Source organism: Colobus angolensis, unplaced genomic scaffold, assembly GCF_000951035.1.
Source record: "Colobus angolensis palliatus isolate OR3802 unplaced genomic scaffold, Cang.pa_1.0 Scaffold275, whole genome shotgun sequence".
NCBI lineage: Eukaryota > Metazoa > Chordata > Mammalia > Primates > Cercopithecidae > Colobus > Colobus angolensis.
Window position 1 is genome coordinate 2,872,786 of NW_012115988.1, and position 19,953 is coordinate 2,892,738.

The following is a 19,953-nucleotide window of genomic DNA, read 5'->3' on the forward strand; positions in this document are numbered from 1 at the left end:
ATTGGGGAGTGTGGGGTGCTTAACGCATGTTTAAAAAAAGGATTGGTTAAAGTTTATTAAGAAGCAGTTGTCACCCCACACAGTTTGGTAGCTGTTTCGCTCCTTACCTGGCAAAAGATCGGAAGTTTATTCCCTAAAAAGGTTAAAACAGAGGGTCTCTAGCTGGGCAGGGGCGTTATACTGAAAACAGCGATTAAGTGAAAGTGTATATACCGAATGGTGAGCTCCAAGCCCCATCCCACCCAGCCTCTATCACATACTCAGTTCCCAGAACTCTAGCAATCAAGTGTATACTCCCCAGGCAAAAGACTGAAGGTGTTTTCTCTGGAGAATTTGACGTCGGGTAGGAGACTCCAACTGGGTCCCGCTAAGTCACTCTGCAACAGTGATTCTCAATACTCCCTGTGCATTAAAATCACCTGGGAAGTTTTAGAAACTTTTCCTGGCCTGGGCTCTACAATCAGAGAATCTCATTCAATTGGTCTGGTTTAAAGCCTGAGCATCTATATTTTTTAATGTTTTCCAGGTGATTTTAATGAACAGCAAACGTTGAGAATCATTGCTGTACAGTGAAATTTAGGGCAAGACTCATCCATGGGTACAGAGTTTTTCACCAGCTTTTAAATGTTCTGTCCACTGATAGTCAACAGACAATTGAGAAGGGCAGTTAATAATAAAGATGTGGCTGTCTTAGTATATTTTCTACTGGTATAACAGAATGCCTGATGCTGGGCAATTTACAAAGAAAAACATTTCTCCAAAGGCTGAGAAGTCCAAAATTAAGGTGCCAGCATTTGATGAGGGCCTTCTTGCTGCATCCTTATATGGAAGAAGAGCGAGAGAGGATGAACATTGTGTCTTCATATGGCAGAAGAGTGAAAGAGAGGGAACACATTCTTGCAAACCCCTTATATGGTGACAATTCATTCATGATGGCAGAGCTGTCATGACCTAAACACCTTCAAAAGGCCCCAACTCCCAACACTATTGCACTGGGGATGAAGTTTCCAACACATGAATTTTAGGAGACACATTCAGATCATGGCATGGCCCAAATAAATAAGTAAAAAACAGCCACTTAGCGAAAACAGATATGTAGTCATCAGAAAACAAAGAAACTATATAGTTAATGTTCTTTCTGAGCAAAGGCTATATTGCATTTCTGAAAACAAAAACATGATATCTTTTAGAAAAGGAATATTATAAAAACATAAAGAGCTCTAGCAATTTAAAAAAGTTATAAATGAAAAGTTAATAGGAGAGTTAGAAGATTAAAGGTGAAGGAATCTCCCAAAAAGTAGAACAAAAAAGCCAAGAGATAGAACGGAAGAGACCCAAATAAGAATTGTGTCCCCTGAAAATTCATGTGTTGAAGCCATAAAGCCCAGTATCTCAGGACGTGATTGTATTTGGAGACAGGGCCTTTAAAGAGATTAGGTTAAAATGAGGCCATTAGGGTGAGCTTTATTGCTATCCAACTTAGGTCCTTATTAGAAGAGAAAATTTGGACATACAAAAAGACATGAGGGATGCAAGGGCATCCTAGAAAGACCATGTGAGGACACAGTGAGAAAGTAGCCATCTGTAATATAGGGAGAGAGGCCTTAGGAGAAACCATACCTACTGATACTTTGATCTCAGAACTGTGAAAATAATTTTTCTGTTGTTTAAGCCACACAGGCTGTCCTATTTTGTTACATCAGTCCTAGAAATCGAATACATCCAGGAGACTCAATATCCACATAATGGGCATTTTAGAGAATTGTAATAGAAAAAAAATAATGGAACAAAGAAAATAGTAACAGAAGTAATGCAAGTGATTTTTTCTGGACCTGAACATGCTTTCCAGATGGAATGACCCATTATGTCCTGAGAACAATGGGCAAAAACAAGTACTTAAACAATGCACATTATTTTTTAAAGTCAGAACTATAAATATAAACCAAAGATTTTACAGACCTTCAGCAAGAAGAAAAAAAAAGACACAAAGGGTCAAGAATAGAGTAGCTTCAAACTTCTTAATAGCTACACTGGAAGCAAAAAGTAAAAAGATTAATAATCTGAAAATTCTGAAGGAAAAACATTTCCAGGTAGAATTAATTCTGTATATCCAATGTCTCAAAAAATTGCTTCCTCTGGACCCTTTCTAAGGAAGCTGTTGGAAAATGTATTCTAGGGAAATAAGGCCATAAAAGAAAATCAAAAAATTGTTTATCTTCTGGAATGATTGCCTAGATGATAGTTTATTATTCAATTGATCTAGAGATGAAAATAGGAAAAAAGGAAATTCAAATCAAGAAAGAAGCAAAAGGAATTCCAAGCTGGTGGTGAAGGAAGGCCCCAATACAACATGCCTAGAGAGCCACCAGTCCAAATGACAATAGGTCTGGAGGCTCAGAAACATTGAGTTCTTTAAAACAAACATGAAGTTCTTCAAAAGATGAAAATTGTTAGCTCAGAAATATTGAGTTCTTTAAAAGAAACATGAAGTTCTTCAAAAGATGAAAATTGTTAGATTAACTAATGTGTTGAATATCTGGAAAGGAAACTCACTTATCTGGGGCTAGAATTTGCGGTTAAATTAATGATAAAGCACAGAGAAAACTATGCAAATAATCCAGAGTAATATTGACATGAAAAGTGCATGGAAGATCAAACTGTCGTTTCTTCGTACATAACTGCATTTACATGGTCAAAATAACGTAAATACAATATAACCACTTACACAATGTATATTGGGAAGATAGAAGGTAACATAGAAGGGGTGTGTGTGTGTGTGCGTATGTGTATGCTCGTGTTTGTGGTTGGGTCAGAAGCAAGGAGTAGAATGACAAGGTAATTAAACAGAGCAAATCCTCATCTACCATAGTGGAGTGTCAAAAGATAGTGCCTAAATCCAAAACTTTAAAAATATAGGTCAGGTGCGGTGGCTCGGAGGCCGAGGCAGGAGGATCATGAGGTCAGGAGATCGAGACCATCCTGGCCAACGTGGTGAAACCCCGTCTCTTCTAAAAATACAAAAATTAGCTGGGCATGGTGCTGTGTGCCTGTAGTCCCCGCTACTCAGGAGGCTGAGGCAGGAGAATCACTTGAACCCTGGAGGCAGAAGTTGCAGTGAGCTGAGATCGTGCCACAGCACTCCAGCCTGGTGACAGAGCAAGACTCAAAAAAAAAAAAAAAAAAATATATATATATATATATACACACACACACACACGTGTGTGTGTATTAAGCATGTTATTTTGAGAAATATAGGTAAATACACAAAAAATCTGCAGTATCATTAGAAGGGGTTGACTCGAGAGCAGAAAATGAACTAAGACTGCAGGCTTTTGTTTTGTTTTGTTTGTAACAAGGCTTGTAGAACACTGGGTTTTGAAGCGTATGTGTAAGAGCTATGGGCTCACTCCTATTCATCCTTCAGGACTGATATGGTTTGGCTGTGTCCCCACCCAAATCTCATCTTGAATTGTAGCTCCCATAATTCCCATGTGTCCCTGGAGCGACCAGTGGGAGGTAGTTGAATCATGGGGGCAGGTCTTTCCTGTGCCGTTCTTATGATAGTGAATAAGTCTCACGAGATCTGATGGCTTTATAAAAGGGAGTTCCCCTTCACAAGCTTTCTTGCCTGCTACCATGTAAGACATGACTTTGATCCTCATTTACCTTCAGTCATGATTGTGAGGCCTCCCCAGCCATGTGGAACTGTGAGTCAATTAAACCTCTTTCCTTTATAAATTACCCAGTCTTGGATTATGTCTGTATTAGCAGCATGAGAACAGACTAATACAAGGACTGACATATTCGTTATTTTATCTAGAAAGCCTTCATTTGCCCTTCCAGATAACCTTCATATTTAGTTAGCTCCTTTTACTTAGTCCTATTATAATTTCTATCATACAGTGTCATTATTGCTTCTTTACTTGTTTTTTTAATCCCCAAAGTATAAGCTTTTTATGAGCTTTTTAGCTTCATTGTCTAGCACAATTCCTAGTACAAAGTCAGAACTCCATAAATGTTTTTCAGGTGAACAATAGCACCTACTAAGCTGTATTTCAAGAGCCATTTTGCTGGGTCTAATTCTGGCTCCACATTGAGACAGTCAGCATATAAATTAACCAATTTGTAGCTCCATGAGTATGTTATTGTCCCATTATTCAGGCAGGTCCCGTTAAATTATTAACTTGAATTGTAGTGTAAATAATGCTACTTTAAATCTCTCCTGGCATGTTATAACCAGTACCTAGAAAAGGTGCAGTAGCATTCCCTCCAGGGTTGGGGACTGGACCATGGAGGCCTTTAGGAGGGACATTGGATCCTCTAAAATTTAATGTAAAATTTCATGTGATAAGCATTTTTCACAATTTCTATTAAGGTTAAGAAAGGGATAAATTACCCCTCAAAATTTAAACACCACTGCTCAGGGCAATAATATCTTACATCTTACCTTGTGCCATTCTTTAGAGAAACAAAAGCCTTTTACATATTTTCTTATCTAAAAACCCTGAAACATAGAAATGGAAAATTGACTATTCTAGGCAGATTTTAATACACAAACAGCTCAACTATGTGATTTTAATTAATCAGGAATAGAACTAGGACTAAAAGAAAAATTGTCCCATATCTAAAAGCAGGCTTGATAAACTGTACACAGAATTCTTACAAATCTTAGATGAGTACTGCCTCGTAGTTTCATGGAAAATAACTTTTAATGTTCAAATTACTATATAGAATATCAGAAAATAAATTTAGGGATTAAGTAAGTATTCTTTTGGATCACTGAAAAATAGTATGTAAGTTCAATTCTTGCTTTTGGTAACAGAAATATAATTCAAAATGAGAAGCAATAGAGCAGGAGCTAATTTCAGAGAGAACCTAATCTTCAGTTTTATTCGGGGCATGGTTCATGTTTTCCATTAATAAAGATGTGTGGTGTTTAAATATGCACAATGAACTAGAATATTATAAATGTGAAATGAGGTTAATTTCATTGAGGTTGCAACCTTGGTTAGTCTAAATGAAAATGAATTCACTGGCCTAAGACTAAAATGTATGTGAACCACGGTGAAAAATAAGTTAATCCGATCATCAGTGTGGTATTAAAAGATGAGAAAGAATTTTTGAGGGAGTAAAGAGGAACAGATAAAGGACACTATACAAATTGTTCAAACAGTTCCCAGAATTATCATTAAATAAGAAATGTCTATTCCTTTTTGGAACATTAAATAATATGTTCAAGAAGCATTTGTTTTGCCTTGTTAAAACTTGGTGCTTTGAAACACCCTTCAGCATATCAACTTACAGTCTGCCTGGATAGTTTCCTTAATTTGGAAAATGATAAAACACAAAGGGAAAACAATGTTCCTTAATATGGGAGGGGCATAGAGCTGGCATCCAGCTGGGATTTATTTTATTACCAATGCAAGTGAGACTGAAACATCTGGTTTGCATTGGTAATATAATTTAGTGAGTAGTTAGAAGCACATTACTAGGTATCACCACAGAAATGTATTTCTGAAGAGTACTGTAAACAAAGCTTTTTAATAAAAAATAGACAACAACATCAGCTCAAGTCATGCAAAGGTAAACTGTTCATTCCTTAGCAATAGCAAAATACTGAGTGAGGAGACAACACTGTTAAGAATAGAGAATGGAGCACCCTGGTTTTAAACAATAATTCTTGATACGGGAAGAATTGCTTCCAAACTTAGATAAAATGATCCCACAAATTCCTCCTTCTCCTTCTCTTCTTTCTCCTCGTCCCCTTATGCTTCCTCTTCCTATTTTTGATGTTGTTGTTAATCTGGAGCAAAACTGAAACCAGAACTTTTCAGGGGCGGTGGTGTGGGTAAGGGTCCTATGTATTAATGAAGAACCAGTTCAAATATCACCTGTTCCAGGTATACACACCAATTGGTTGTTTATGCCTCTGTCTGAACACATTATATTCATTATTATAAGTAAATCACACTTTGCTGTAATTGCCTCTTTATATATCAGTCTCTTTGACTGCTCTGCAAGTTCCTAAGAGGTGGAGGCCAAAACTTGTTTTTGGCACCTAGCAAGCTCTCAATTTTTTACAGAAAAACATGATGATAATAATAATATGCTATCTCTTGTGGCCTTATCTGATTGATGGATGGTTAATAAAGTGAACTGCATCATGCTTAGGTCTATTTACTATTTAATAAATGCTACTTAATAAGTACTATTTAATAAGTGCTTAGATCTATTTACTATTTAATAAATATTGTAGATCATTAATCTAATGGGAACTTTCAATTGCTCAATCTCAAAACCTGTTGCTAACTCTGTGCTGGCTCTTTTGCCCTACTGTGGCTCTCAACTCTACCCATTTTAACAGCAAATAGAGGAGAAACCATAGAAATTAGAATGTCAAAGGAGACAGGAAATTTAGAAAAGATAAGACTTAAATGAGAGAAAATAAATTTAAGATGTTAAAAATACAGATATCACATTTTCAATTTGAGGTCCCACTCAGAAAGTCACAAAATATTGACTCTAAGACTCCTATTTTCAATTGCAATATATAGAATGATTAACAAATAAATCAATGAAACTCAAAAATGTAATAACCCAACAGTACAAAAGGTGATTTATCAGCCACTCCTAAATTTTCCTTATGTTGGAATTATCTAAATCCTAAATTGAATTTTTAAGTCAAGACTTTGATATTTTTCTAAACAGATACTTTTCTAGACAATTATCTTCATCTTGAATGACTTATCTCTTGATTACGATTTTATTCTATGAAGCTTAAGCTCTACCTAAATTTATTCTATATCTTCACAGATATATTATTCCTAAAAGTGTCTGTAAATATTTCAACTAGTCACAATTTTCACAATGGAACTGACAGCAAATTAAGCGTCACTTGAGACTTAGAGAGAAGCTGCCATTCTATCTTAATGCCATGGAATGTTTGCTGCCAACTCCCTCAAAATAACACAAATTTGCTGTTTACGATTGTTCTGGGAACTATACTAATCTACTAGACATGAAAAGTCACTTTCACTACACTTTAAACACAGTATAGACATTCTTAACACTACATAGTAATATGAATAGCGCTATGCTTCATTTACTGGTCTTTTTAAATCTTATGTCAATTCATTTTATGGAGCAATGTAACTGTTTCTGTCATTCTTGGCAGTGTGTCTATTTTTAAAAATGTAGCCTCAAATTTGACGTAAACTATGGCAATCTATATTTCTCTAAATAAGATAAAAATCAAACTAAACGTAATTTGATTTATTTTTTTTCTGAAAATATCTCTAGCTAGTTTCCTTTGATTGTCTCTTCCTTCTAAACTTGCATTACTGCATTTCAAGTGTGGAATTTACAGAGAATCTAGGCTAGGCATAGTGGCTCATGCCTGTAATCCCAGCATTTTGCGAGTCCTAGAGGAGCGGATTGCCGAAGCCTAGGAGTTCAAGACTAGCCTGGGCAACATGATGAAACCCCGTCTCTACAAAAAATTACAAAAATTAGCTGGGCATGGTGATGTGCCCCTGTAGCTCGTTATTCAGGAAGCTGAGGCAGGAGAATTGCTTGAGCCCAGGAAGTGGAAGTTTTAGTGAGCTGAGACTGCACCTCTACTACTCCAGCCTAGGTGACAGAGTGAGACCCTGTCTCAAAAATAATTAATTAATTAATTACTAAAGATAATTTATGAAGAGTTTATTTCACAAGCGTTTTCTACCCCCCCCTTTGTTGTTGTTGTTATTTACCTATTCTATATCAAAGACCTTCTTTGTTTTTGTTTTTGTTTTTTTGAGATGGAGTCTCGCTCTGTCACCCAGGTTAGAGTGCAGTGGCATGATCTAGGCTCACTGCAACCTTTGCCTCCTGGGTTCAAGCAATTCTCTTGCCTCAATCTCCTGAGTAGCTGGGATTACAGGCACCTGCCACCATGCCCGGCTAATTTTTGTATTTTTAGTAGAGATGGGGTTTCACCATGTTGGCCAGATTGGTCTTGAACTCCTGACCTCAGGTGATCCACCCACCTCAGCTTCCCAAAGTGCTGGGATTTAGATCTACATCTATAGATATAGATGTACATTATGTAGCATGGTGGACTTGAGTGGCATTTTTCCAGGTTCTTTCCCAACTAATTTGTAATATCACAAATGTCTAGATCTATATCCTAAGCAACTTTGTTATCCCCTCCACAGTGACAGAATAGCAATACAAATTCCACAAACTATAAAAGTTCTTGCCAAAACATTTGTTTGAATTTAAGTTTTTTTTTTTTTCCTGATCTTCAGCCAATTCAGACTTATTTTTATGTTCAAGGTGCTGCAATGAACAGGACTCTCAGATTATTGAATGTCATCTTGAAGAGAAAATAAAAACATCTTCACATATAAGGAAATATTTCAGTTGTAACTTAAGGGTTAAGCTGTAAGGTTTTGGCTGGTAAACAAAATGGGCTGGCTCAGATTTCAGAATGCTTTGAAATGCATTTATATGATTGAATGAACCTGCAAAAGGGGATTTGCTTCTTGAGGAATTCCATCTTACTGCTATATTAAAGACCTTTTCACTGGATGCGTACAGAACCCCATACAACTTAAAAGTTACTTTGAGCTTTGCAACTGCTTTTGCCAAGAGAATCATTAGCAAAACAACAAAGGTGAGCATATACATAAGAATGCTAAATTTTAATCAAGTCTCTAGTGCTTTTTAAACAACCTGGATCATAAATTACTTTTGGTAAAAGCCTAAGAACTAATTTGGTTTAGTTAGAACTTATTTAATTGGAAATGATACATGAAGTAATTGAATGTGTCTGTTGTTTTAAATCTTCCTTTTAATTCTTTAATGCAGAATAATTGTATAGCAACAGAAAATACAGTCAGTATCTAAACTCATTGATTCCTTTTCTGCTCAAGGAATGATCATTCTTATTTTGTAAAAAAAAAAAAAAAAGTAGAAATGGTTGCCATTAAACATTCATCTCCTTGGGGCATATTAAAAATCATTACAAGGCTTAAATGGATGCCATGCTTCTATAAAGCTAGGTCTTTTTATTTTAGCTCTAAAGTGGTGTTGTCAAGTTGTTCAGATAACTAGAGAAAATAAAGAGCAGAGGAACTGGAAATTGACTTGAACAACTTAAACTTCCAGCCTTATTTTTAGCTCCAAAGAACGATTTCCAAAGTATTTTTCAAATGCCTTAAAGAAAGTCATTAACTAGAGTGCAGACTTATAAATGGCTTGTAAATACTAAATTGTATATATATTAAAACTTAATGGTGCTAGGTGTGGTGGCTCATGCCTGTAATCCCAGGACTATGGGAGGCCAAGGCAGGTGGATCACCTGAGGTCAGGAGTTCAAAACCAGCCTGACCAACGTGGTGAAACCCCATCTCTACTAAAAATATAAAAAAAAAATTAGGGTGTGGTGGCAGGTGACTGTAATCCCAGCTACTCAGGAGGCTGAGGCAGGAAAATCGCTTGAACCTGGGAGGCGGAGGTTGCAGTGAGCCGAGATCACACCACTGCACTCCAGCCTGGGCAATAAGAGAGAAACTCTGTCTCCAAAAACAAACAAACAAAAACAAAAAAACCAAACCAACAACAACAAAAAAATTAATGGCTAGATGAGTTCATGACCATGTTAGAAAGAGTTCATTTTTCAGAATACACAAAAGTCTATGTCATTAGTAGAGTGTCTTGTATTTGGCAATCATGGTCAGTAAATGAGTAGAAAAGCTATCTTATCACTTGAGACTAGTAAAATAGAGAGATATTTTACTCACTGAGCAGACTAAACTGATTTATGGCTTATAATTGCATTGTGATGCAATAAAAGTTATAATAACTGTTTTTTTATAGATATATAGATCAAAAGCTATATTGTGGACTATTCATATGCATTGTGGAACCTATTTCTCCCTCCCATACCTTGGAGAATTAATTAATTAATTCTCTTATCAACAAATACGTAATGGGCTTTGTATTAGTCAGGGTTCTCTAGAGTGACAGAACTAATAGGATAGCTATATATATTATATATATACACGTATATATCTATATATACATCTATCTATAAAGGGGAGCTTATTAAGTATTAACTCACATGATCACAAGGTTCAACAATAGGCCATCTACAAGCTGAAGAGCAAGGAAAGCCAGTCCAAGTTCCAAAACTTAAGAACTTGGGAGTCTGATGTTCCAGGGCAGGAAGCACCCAGTATGGGAGAAAGATGAAAGATGTAGGCTAGGAGGCTAAGCCAGTCTAGTCATTTCATGTTTTTCTGCCTGCTTTATATTCTAGTTGCTTTGGCAGCTGATTAGATGGTACGGACCAGATTAAGGATGGGCTTTGGCAACACCCTCACAGACACACTCAGGATCAATACTTTATATCTTTCAATCCAATCAAGTTGACACTCAGTATTAACCATCACCAGTCCACCCCTTGTCAACTTGAACCCATACACATCTCCTGAGATCATACATAATCTTTAAGTAAAGATAATGTTAAGGTCATAATTACTCCTAACATAATACAACTATTCTTTGTACAACCAGAAATGCACCAATCCCAAACCCAAATACTATTCCATAAAGTTAACAATACTTAAATACTGATGTGACGTCAATAAATCTTATGTCCCATGATAAAGGAGAAAGGAAATAAAATGAAGATATTTTCTTAGTACAAGTGTATACATGCATAAACATCTTTTTAACAAAAGGAGGAGGAAATATTCATGACAATTACAGTCCTCATTTCTGCAGCTGGTCACGTGGTCATAGCTGTTATTGATTGTTGTGGGAAGTCAAGGACTCCAAACAGAGGGACCGGCTGAAGCTGTGGCAGAAGAACATAAATGGTGAAGATTTCATGGACATTTATTAGTTCCCCAAATTAATACTTCTATAATTTTTTTACGCCTGTCTTACTGCAATCTTTGAACATAAATTGTGAAGATTTCATGGACACTTATCACTTCCCCAATCAATACCCTTGTGATTTCCTATGCCTGTCTTTAATCTCTTAAAACCATCATCTTCGTAAGCTGAGGAGGATGTATGTTCTCTCAGGACCTGGTGATGATTGTGTTAACTGCAGAAATTGTTTGTAGAGCATGTGTGCTTGAACAATATGAAATCTGGGCACCTTGAAAAAAAAGAACAGGATAACAGCAATGTTCAGGGAACAAGGGAGATGACTTTAAACTCTGACTGCCGGTGAGCTGGGTGGAACAGAGCCATATTTCTCTTCTTTCAAAAGCAAATAGGAGAAATATTGCTGAATTCTTTTTCTCAGCAAGGAACATCCCTGAGAAAGAGAATGCGCCCTGAGGGTAGGCCTATGAACGACCCCGTGGGGGTGGCCGTCTTTTACGGTTGAAGCTGAAGAGATGAAATAAGCCTCAGTCATCTGTAGTGCTCCCAGGCTTATTAGGATGAGGAAATTCCTGCCTAATAAATTTTGGTCAGGGAGCATCACAGAACCTGCCGACATGTGATGTCTCCTCTGAACACCCAGCTTTAAAATTTATCTCTCTTGTACTCTTTCCCTTTGTTTCTGAGACCAGCCGAGACGCTTAGGGAAAAAGAAAAGAACCCACGTTAAATGTCGGGGATGGGATTTTCCACGATATCTGGTGCCCATATCATCTTTCTTTTTACTTAAGTGCATGTAGGAACCTGAATCCCTCTGGTAGGTGCAGAGAAACGACATCGGTATGGTCCACAGATACATGTATTCGACTCCCTGACGACTGGTGAGTAGTCTGTGTATGGTCTGGGTTAACCATGGGTCACACGGAGTATAAAAATTATACCTATCTCTTCTATATTAAACTCTGGTTAAAACAGGAAATGGTTCGAGTGCCCATGGAAAATATGGTCACTCTATTCAGGGCAGTGGTAAAATTCTGTCCTTGGTTTCCTGAAAAAGGAACCTTAGATGTAGACCTGCTAAAACAGGGAAGAGTCCAAGTAACCATGGAAAATATGGTCACTCTATTCAGGGTGGTGGAAAAATACTGTCCTTGGTTTCCTGAAAAAGGAACCGTATATGTAAAAGTATGGGATCTTGTTGCAGCATTCCAGGAGCTGGTCTCGACAGGGAATTACATTCCCGTCACTGTTTGGGGTGGCTGAGCCTTTTTGCGTGCTGTCTTGGTGGCATGCCGATCCTGTGACCCCCTGCAGTTGCTGCAGTTTTCTGGGTCTGGTGGCCCTCTGCCTTTTCCTCAGCCTTCCTCTCCCACACGGCCTTCGTTATCTGATCAGCCTCTCCCTTCAGCTACTCCTCCCCCACCTAAGGATGCTGAAAATTCAGTGTCTAACTCTGGTGACTTTGGCTTAACGTTACCTGCTAATGATCTTCTTTTCAGGAAGAACTGGTACTTGAAGCTGCCGTGGCCACAACTCACACAGCCCAGGACCATATATTTGCTAATTCTTCCCTTTCAAACCTTTGCAGCATTTGCCTCTGGGCATCACCTAATGGCTCCGGTACCGAACTACAATTTACCTGTAATTCTACAGTCCCTCCCTGTCCACTTCAGCCCCTCACCCTCCTGTCGTTTCAGTTCCTCAACTGGTCACTTTGCCATCCACTCAACCTGCTTCTCTGTACCCTTCCTCACACATGGATGCCCGTAATCACCAGTATACTTCTGCTGCTTCTACTACTTCAATTCCCCTTTCTCACACTCTCAACTGGTCTGTGTCAATATGCGCCACTCAATCTTACTTTTTTTAAAAAAATTTAAGGATGCTTGTACTCAATATGGTCCTACTTCTCCTTATGTTAAAATGGTATTACAAACTTTTCATATGGAGGTCACTTTACTTCCTTAGGACTGGGACCTTTTGGCAAAAGCTGTTCTGACCCCATCTCAGCGTTTACAGTTTTGTACTTGGTGGTCAGAAGAGGCTCGTTTGCGGGCTCAACTAAATCGGACTAATGGCATTCTGATTACTCAGGCTCAGCTCACAGGTTCCGATAGTTTCTCTGAAACTTATGCCCAATTAGGCTTTGATACTCTTACATTAAAACAAGTAACAAACATGTGTATGACACCTTGGGATAAATTACATGCCCCAGGCCAAGCTCCTGTTTCTTTTACTGCTGTTAAACAAGCTCAATTACTTTTACTACCTAATATCATTTTAAACAAAGGAGACAAGACACGTGGCCCTGAGATGGGCTCCAGCGTTGAAAAGGCCACTTACTGGATTAATGTAATTTCTAAACAACAGCCCACCTACACCATATACATTCAAGGAAGAAAGCTTGAAGGCCTAGTAGATACTGGTGCTGATGTTTCTGTTATTTCCTCTAGTTTATGGCCTTCCTCCTGGCTTATACATCCTGCTAACATGGGACTAGTAGGTGTTGGAAAAGCCGAGGAAGTTTATGAGCGCACATTTATCTTGCCTTGCACTGGCCCTGATGGTCAAAAGGGTACAATTTAGCCCTATATCATGCCAATTTCCATTCATCTTTGGGGTGGAGATTTACTGGCACAATGGGGTGCTGAAATTAATATTCCACATAACTCTGATAGTGCTCCCAGTCAGCATATGATGGAAAACATGGGGTCTGATCCTGGGCTTGGTCTCGGTCCAAAGCATGAAGGGATTACTAAACCCCTCCCAGTTACTGTAAAAACAGGGCTGTTTTAGTGGCAGCCACTGCCATGCCTCCTGATCCTATTCCTTTACAATGAAAATCTGACAAACCCGTTTGGATTCAACAGTGGCCACTTTCTAAAAAACAAACAAACAAACAAACAAACAAACAAAAAACTGGAGGCTTTAACTCAAGTGGTTTCTGAACAGTTACAACTTGGAAATGTGGAACCTTCTCTTTCCCCTGGAATTCTCCTGTGTTTCTAGTAAAGAAATCAGGCAAGTGGCAGATGGTAACTGATTTAAGGGCCATTAATGCTGTAATTAAACCTATGGGAACCATCCAACCCGGCATGCCTGCCCCTGCTTTAATACCTAAAAATTGGCCTCTCATAGTTATTGATCTTAAAGATTGTTTTTTTCATATTGCTTTACATAAATCGGATTGTGAAAAATTTACTTTTACTGTACCATCTATCAATAATCAGGAGCCTGCAGCTTGTTATCAATGGAAAGTACTTCCTCAGGGAATGCTGAATAGCCCTACAATCTGCCAGCTTTATGTTGGACAAGTGCTTTCACCAGTTCGAGCCCGATTTCCCCAGGCCTATATTCTTCATTATATTGATGATATTTTTATTGCTGCCCCCACTGATAAAGAATTAATTGACCATTATCAAATTTTGAGCTGCCATGTTACAGAGGCTGGATTACACATTGCTTAGGGATAAAATTCAACAGACCACTCTTGTTCAATATTTAGGAATGGTGGTTGATAAACAATGCATTCAACCTCAAAAAGTTCAAATTAGGAGAGATTCTTTAAAAACTTTAAATTGGACAGGCTTGGTGTAGAATACTTCAAATTTCTGGATTTCATCCAAATTTAATTGTAGTTCCTTTAAATCGGCTTGAAGTTCAAGCTGCCTTTCAACATTCCGTACTGTGGCAAATTCACTTGGCTGATTTTATTGGCATTATTGACCATCATTATCCAAAGAACAAACTGTTTAATTTTATAAAAATAAACAGCTTGGGTGGTCCCTTGATTAACCAAAGATCAGCCCATTCCTGAGGCCATTACAGTGTTCACTGATGACTCGAATAATGGCAATGCTGGCTATGCAGGTGCTACAAACAAGCTTATTTCTCTTCCCTGTTTGTTAAAAGGTCTACATCTAAGGTTCCTTTTTCATGAAACCAAGGACAGAATTTTACCACTGCCCTGAATAGAGTGACCGTATTTTCCATGGGCACTCGAACCATTTCCTGTTTTAACCAGAGTTTAATATAGAAGAGATAGGTATAATTTTTATACTCCGTGTGACCCATGGTTAACCCAGACCATACACAGACTACTCACCAGTCATCAGGGAGTTGAACACGTGTATCTGTGGACCATACCGATGTCGTTTCTCCGCACCTACCAAAGGGATTCAGGTTTCCACATGCACTTAGGAAAAAAGAAAGATGATGTGGGCACCAGATATCGTGGAAAACCCCATCCCTGATATTTAATGTGGGTTCTTTTCTTTTTCCCTAAGCGTCTCAGCTGGTCTCAGAAATAAAGGGAAAGAGTACAAGAGAGATAAATTTTAAAACTGGGTGTGCAGGGCAGACATCACATGTTGGCAGGTTCCGTGATGCCCCCTGAGCCGTAAAACCAGCAAGTTTTTATTAGCGATTTTCAAAACGGGAGGGAGTGTACGAATAGGGTGTGGGTCACAGAGATCACATGCTTCACAAGGTAATAAAATCACAAAGTCAATGGAGGCAGGGAAGATCACAGGACCACAGGATGGGGCGAAATTAAAATTGCTAATGAAGTTTTGGGCACGCATTGTCATTGATAACATCTTATCAGAAGACAGGGTTTGAGAGCAGACAACCTGTCTGACCAAAATTTATTAAGCAGGAATTTCCTTGTCCTAATAAGCCTGTCAGCACTACAGGAGACCGGGGCTTATTTCACCCCTTCAGCTTCAACCGTAAAAGACGGCCGCCCCCATGGGGGTCGTTCATAGGCCTACCCTCAGGGGCGCATTCTCTTTCTCAGGGATGTTCCTTGCTGAGAAAAAGAATTCAGCAATATTTCTCCTATTTGCTTTTGAAAGAAGAGAAATATGGCTCTGTTCCACCCAGCTCACCAGCAGTCAGAGTTTAAAGTCATCTCCCTTGTTCCCTGAACATTGCTGTTATCCTGTTCTTTTTTTTCAAGGTGCCCAGATTTCATATTGTTCAAACACACATGCTCTACAAACAATTTGTGCATAACACAATCATCACCGGGTCCTGAGAGAACATACATCCTCCTCAGCTTACGAAGATGATGGGATTAAGAGACTAAAGACAGGAGGCCGGGCGCGGTGGCTCAAGCCTGTAATCCCAGCACTTTGGGAGGCCGAAACGGGCAGATCACGAGGTCAGCAGATCGAGACCATCCTGGCTAACACGGCGAAACCCCGTCTCTATTAAAAATACAAAAAGTAGCCGGGTGAGGTGGCGGGCGCCTGTAGTCCCAGCTACTCGGGAGGCTGAGGCAGGAGAATGGCGTAAACCCAGGAGGCAGAGCTTGCAGTGAGCCGAGATCGCGCCACTGCACTTCAGCCTGGGTGACAGAGCGAGACTCCGTCTCAAAAAAAAAAGTGATTAAAGACAGGCATAGGAAATCACAAGGGTATTGATTGGGGAAGTGATAAGTGTCCGTGAAATCTTCACAATTTATGTTCAAAGATTGCAGTAAGACAGGTATAAAAAATTATAAAAGTATTAATTTGGGGAACTAATAAATGTCCATGAAATCGTCACAATTTATGTTCTTCTGCCGCGGCTTCAGCTGGTCCCTCTATTCGGGATCCCTGACTTCCCGCAACAATTGATGACTACCTTCTTCTACCACCATTCTGTATTCCCTTCACTTTCAGCAAGCACCTCCACAGGTCATGGTTTTTTTCCTGGTGGAGTGACCCAAACCTTCATTCCTGAAGGGTCTGGGCCATTTGTAGTCCTGCCTGGATTGGACTGTTGTAGTTTCCCATTAACCTTAATCACGGGACATGGTAATACTAACAGATGCCCTAATGGATCTCCTATATTCTATGTGTACTCTTCCTTACCTCTGTTGGGGAGTAGTAGACAGATTTCATCTTGATAGTCCAGGTCAATCATCCCAGCCAACACTGTAACTCCCTTCTTAGCCTGTTGACTAAAAGGTAGGAGGAGCCCAGGCCGGGCATGGTGGCTCACGCCTATAATCCCAGCACTTTGGGAGGCCGAGGCAGGTGGATCACAAGGTCAGGGGATCGAGACCATCCTGGCTAACATGGTGAAACCCCATCTCTACTAAAAATACAAAAAATCAATATGCACTCACCAAATAGTTACTGAACACTTAACTTTTTAAAAAACAAAACAAAATAACAGAGAAAAATGGAGCCTGGTCCTGTCACCCAGGCTGGAGTGCAATGGCCAGATCTCGGCTCACTGCAACCTCCTCCTCCTGGGTTCAAACCATTCTCCTGCCTCAGCCGCCCGAGTAGCTGGGATTACAGGAGCCTGCCACCATGCCCTGCTAATTTTTGTATTTTTAGCAGAGAAGGGATTTCACCATGTTGGCCAGACTGGTCTCAAACTCCTGACCTCAGGTGGTCCACCCACCTCTGCCTCCCAAAGTGCTGGGATTACAGGTGTGAACCAGTGCACCAGGCCACACTTTATTAATAATTGCTGTGCCTTGGTGCTAAGGATCAAAACAGAAAATCCTTGCTGTCATGTTTTCAAACTATATAAAGGTAATTATATTAATTTCCTATTGCTACTAAAACAAAACACTTTAAATTTAGTAGCTTAAAACAACTCAAGTTTATTATGTCACAGTTATGTAGGTCAGAAGTTCAGCAAGAGTTGGCTGGTTCCTCTCTTCCTGGTCTCTTAAGGGTGAAATCAAGGTGTCAGCTGACCTGAGCTTTTGTCTGGTACCTCTGGGGAAGAGTGTGCTTTCAGTTTTATTTAGGTTGTTGACAGAATTCAATTCCTTGTGGCTCTGTGGCTGAGGTCTCCATTTCCTTACTGGCTGTCAGCCAGGAGCCTCTCTTGGTTCCTTATGGCCACCTGCATTCCTTGTCAAATTGTTCCTCTCATTATCTTGAATCTCTCTGACTTTTGCTTTGCCACATCTGTACTGCTTTTAAGGATTTATGTGATTAGATTGGGCCCACAGAGATAATCCAGGATTATTTCCTTTCTTAAAATCTGTAACCTTAATTACATCTGCAAAAAGTCCCTTTTGCCATGTAATGTAGCATATTCACAGGTTCTATGATTTGGGCATGGGCATTTTTTAGAAGGCAATTCTTCAGCCTACCATGGTGATTATTCTTCCAGAATTATTTTCTGGCATGTCCCTCCCTTAGGTGATCTGGAGAAATATCTTGCACCAATATGGCTTAATTTATTTTGGTTATAACATTAGGTTTTATTTGAACAATAAAGATATTGGCAGTTCTTTTAAAAAGCTATGAACCAGACCGGAAAGGAGTCACTATGGATGTAGAAGAGCTAAAATAGATAAAGAAATCAATAATAAACCTTATAAATAGAATGAGCATAGCAAGTAACTGATACAGGGGCAATGTGATGTCTCTTTTACCCAGCTTCCAAAGAATATAGGGTTGAACAATTACTGTATTTAGCATTATTTCAAGTATAGATTATTTCCTGAATGCATTAGTCTACTATTATACACAAGATAATCTCCAATTTTGCATACTACTGAGTTTGTTTGAAATTAAATGTAATTCTATTTTCTCTCAAAACTGCCCAACATCAAAAGAATCATAAATGGGTTTTATTTTCCATTTTTAACTTATCAAACTGTAACCTAAATGAAACTGAAAATCAATTCAATAACACAGAATTTATAGAAAGTCTACTATTTGTTGGATGTTATGCTAAATCTGTCCAATACAGTTTACCTTACACTCCTTGACTGTAGGAAACTGGTAGGCATATAAACAAATAAATTATAATACTATGCAGCAAGGGCAGTAAGAGAAGTGAGCACAGGTGGAAGGAATGCTTTATTCTATGAGTAGTGAGGTAAGATTTTCCTGGCTGAAGGACAAAAAAATCTTTAGGAGGTCAAGGTGGAAGGAGAGCTAAGCCAACAGCATGACCAAGGCACTAAGTTTGAAAAGAAACAGAGTATCTGGGGAAGTATAGGTGTGGCTGGAAGACAGAGAGTGAGGGGCAAGTGGTGAAAGTAAAGGCTGGAAGGTCAGCAGGGTCAGAACCTATCATTCCATTCGGTTTATTCTGTGAAGATGTAGTGCCAGCAAAAGCTTTTTAATTTGGGAAAACATGATAGGACTTGCACTGTCAAAAGATTACCGTGGTTGCACAGAAGAGACTGATTGGGTCAGAGGTTAGTTACAGGCTGGAAAACCAGTTTAGATGATACTGAAGAGCAAGGACGAAAGCCTAAACTAAAGCAGTGGGAATGCGAATGTGGAGCAGAGGAATGATTCAAGAAATTCTGCGGTAAAACTCATCAGACTTCATGATTGATTAAAGGTATGGTGGTAGACAAGGGAGGGAGAGGAAGGGTAAGAATGGAGAAGCAGGAATTGGGAGTTATTTGAAAATTTCTGACATGGAAGGAAAATCTGGATATTTCATAACACCTGACTAAATTAGGAGATGAAAGAGCATAAGCGGAGAGGGAATGGTGATGATCTCTCCTTGACCATACTTTAGTTCTGCTCCTCTGAGCCCTCTTCCCAACTAGGCCTCATCCTTGGACCACTATTTTAGGCCTGCTGAGTCCAGTTTTAGCAAGAATCTTGCTAAGTCAGTTTAGAGAGTATCCCCTAGCCTTGATAATTGATCATCCCCACCCTGCCTTCAGCAAGAATCTTGAAAGTCAGTTTAGCAAGAATATCCCCTACCCTTGATGTCACCTCTTAGTAATTTTCCATGCACTGACCCCTCAGTCTGCTTGCTGGCTATAGTTCCTAGCTGTTTTTGTTGTATTAAAACTTGAGACCGATCTCTCTCCCCCACGGTGATAGTCATGGCACCTATTGCAATAGTTCTAAATGTTTTCCTTGCCATTTTAACAAGGGTCAGAATAATTTTTCTTTAGCATCAAGGAGGAATCTCTTTCAAACACTATAAAGCTCCTTCCACACGCCTGTAAGGCTTAATTGGTGCATACATCTTTTAACTCTCCTGTAGCTAAATAACATGTCTGGCTTATCCACCGCTGTGCTTTACCAGGCATTATGATGTACATAATCCAGACACTGTGTCCCAAGAACATAGCAAGCTGGC

General features: G+C 39.1%; 1 protein-coding gene across 1 annotated transcript in view; it reads left to right on the plus strand.

The window, feature by feature from the left end:
- Nucleotides 1–19,089: 19,089 nt before the first annotated feature.
- PNPLA8 (patatin-like phospholipase domain containing 8) overlaps nucleotides 19,090–19,953 on the plus strand; it is a 55,854-nt gene continuing 54,990 nt past the window's right edge. Inside the window, exon 1 of the mRNA XM_011948186.1 lies at nucleotides 19,090–19,194. The gene's annotated coding sequence lies outside the window, so the exon portion shown is untranslated. The remainder of the gene's footprint in view (nucleotides 19,195–19,953) is intronic.